Raw genomic sequence first — 2,865 nt, 5'->3', positions numbered from 1 at the left:
TATTATATATTAGGGTTAGGGTTAACATATTAGCATTGTCTCTTCACAAAAAAAGGTCCTGGGTTTGAATCTTCTAGCTGGGGGGGTTTCTATAAGAAGTACTCGTGTTTTTCTTTTGTCTGCTTGGCTTTTGGTTACCTGCCATAATCTAAGAATGTGTGCATTAAATGAACTGGAATCTCTAAACTGCCACTGGGAGTGAATAGGATTGTAAATGTGTTTGTGCGTCAGTACTGCAATAGGCTGCTGATCTGTCCAGTATACTGGATAGGATCCGCAACCATGAACAGGATAAGCAGGTACCAGGGCTTTAACAATGTATTTGTGCTGTGACAGTATGGAGGTCATGGTCCGGTGCTACACGTCGAAAAGAAAAGTATCTTTATCACAGTACAAAACTTGCACTGAACCCTGATATAAACCGAACCATGTATTCCGTGTCGTGCTACAGTAGCTCATCTGTTGGTATCAGAAGACCTTGGACACAATATTCTGTATGCTCAGACCACAAAGATTTTGTCTATCACCTTACCAAACCAAATTGGACCCTTGTCCAAAGTCGCTCAAATCCTCGCACTGCTCGTTATTCCTGCTTCTAATGCATCATCTTTGAGGACAAAACGTTCACTTGCTGCCTAATATATCCCACCCACTGACAGGTGGCATGATAACAAATAATCAGTGTTATTCACTTCACCTGTCAGTGGTTATAATGCTACGGCTGATCATATCAGCATACAGCAATGCCAGTTGAGCCATCTGTTGCCAGCAGTGAAGAAACAAGAACTCAAAATACAACATGAACCACTGAAGCCTCTGTTAGATTGTTGAATATTGACAAAAAACCTTACTTCTGATTAACTAACAATAAAACCTAGTGCTCATTTTCTCCATTCAGACTTCACCAGTTATCTGCAGGAATGAAAAACCAATACACCACCAGAGGCATTATCACCAAGAACTGTTTTAATGGAGAAAATGAGTGTTTTTTTCTTCAATATGCAAGAGGAAATGTACTCACTGATGAATGTAATCATCTAATAAGAGCTGCATGCGGCTTAATAGAACCCCTCTTTTTCCCCCTCACCAGAGAGGGCAAAATGCCTGGAAACATTACTTTAATTTATTCTATCTTTTAATAAATCACCAGGGCAAGCAAAGGAGGTCCCTGCAACAGCCTCTTTTCTATTTCTGCATCAAGTTCATGGCTCTATCTAGGAATAGTGATATAATTTATCCAGAAAGCTATAAAAAATATATTTGGATTCAATGGTCAAAATGCAATCTCCTCCAGAACAGGCTATCTATGTAGCCGAAGTTACCATGGTGATGTCAGACTGTAAAACCAGTAAATTTGCTAGCTCATTGCTAATTCAGTCCTATTGTTTTATGAGACTTTTGCTAACAAATGTATTTATCAAAGTCAAGACACCAACAGGAGCATACAGAGAAGATCAAAGTTACAAATGTGACTTTGAACAAGAACCTGTACACTTTCACTTTCAAGTGTGTGTGTGTGTGCGTGTGTGTGTGTGTGTGAGACAGATAACTGTGTGTTGTGAGGTAAAAGAGCTTGTCACAGCTCCTTTTGTCAAAAAATATAGATAAAAAAATTACATGATGTAAGAGATACATCCTCTTCCTGCACTGCTCTAGGGAGGGACCGTCCACACACACACACACACACTACTTGTTTCTGTATGTGCGGAGAAGTAACAAAATTTGCGACTGATTTAAACCAAATCTCCTGCTTCCAGTTTAATGGCCACATCCAGTGAAACGTCTGGTCTTTTTCCAAAATGGAAAATGCCACATTTTCTTTATGGTTACTGGTCAATAAATGGATCTCTCCAGGCCAAACGGTACTGCTGACCAGTAACATTACTTCTTAAGAAGATAGACGTTTCAGTCATTTCCAGTGAGTGAGAAGCAGCTAAATAATGCAGGCACGCTAATAGCTTAAAGCTAATGGATAATATTCAATAAAGACAATGGCTAAAAGCTAAAAGCTTATGGTTAAAACACATCACTTGACCTATTGTTGGTTGTGGCTGAATTAAAATACTGAAATATACATGATAAGTACTTGACACAGATGTGTGCACTGTTAAGTATATATGTTTAAGTATCTGGTGCAGATATCACATGTACATGAGCAATTTTGATTTATTTGTCATTCTTACATATGTTTTTTTTGTACGTTACTTTTGAAGTTATAGTGATTAATTGTAGATTCTGTTGAAGAATATCTAGCATATCAAGTTGAATATGTTATGAATATGTATAGTTCAAGTTGAAAAATAAGAGATCTTTATCAAAAAATGCTTGTTATGTATCTATCTGAAAAAAATAAGACGGCCAACATTCGTTCAGATATCAGTCTTTTTAAACTCTCAGCAGTACCCTAACCCTATTTTACGACACAATCAAGTGGCCAGATGAAATAAGTCCAACCAGTAAGCTGGAGGAGTTCTTTTTACTTGTTTCTATTGCAGTCCACCGAGTCTGAAAAGAGATATTGTTCTCAAAATGCCTACTTTACATAGTCTGAATATACCTTGCAAGATCCAGACCAGACTTAGACCTAAGCACTCTGCCTGAAATAACCTGATGCTCCATAAGAACAACAGGAAGGGCCAAAATATTTAATAAAGCTCTTAATGTGCCCACATAAAGCCTCATCAAAGATCATATAATCACACTTATGTGCAATACAATCATAGCGGATGTTCTTGATGTAAAAACGGACAGATTATGAAACAGTGGGAGACAAATGTATTTGTACTTTCTCAGCCTGAACACTGATGCCTGCTACCATCAGTGCTCAATCAAGTGGCCCTCCACTCCACTCCCCCCCCCCCTTCC

The 2,865-nt window shown here is 38.3% G+C and overlaps 1 protein-coding gene across 1 annotated transcript in view; it reads right to left on the bottom strand.

Annotated features, from left to right (window-relative positions):
* Nucleotides 1-2,865, bottom strand: part of raver2 (ribonucleoprotein, PTB-binding 2) — a 68,658-nt gene that overhangs the window by 20,537 nt on the left and 45,256 nt on the right. The window lies entirely within an intron of this gene.

Source organism: Morone saxatilis, unplaced genomic scaffold (genome assembly GCF_004916995.1).
Source record: "Morone saxatilis isolate NCDOM2014 unplaced genomic scaffold, NCSU_SB_2.0 Contig12, whole genome shotgun sequence".
In the NCBI taxonomy this organism is placed as follows: Eukaryota; Metazoa; Chordata; class Actinopteri; family Moronidae; genus Morone; species Morone saxatilis.
The sequence above is the reverse complement of the archived record's forward strand: the minus strand, read 5'-3'. Positions and strand labels throughout refer to the sequence as shown.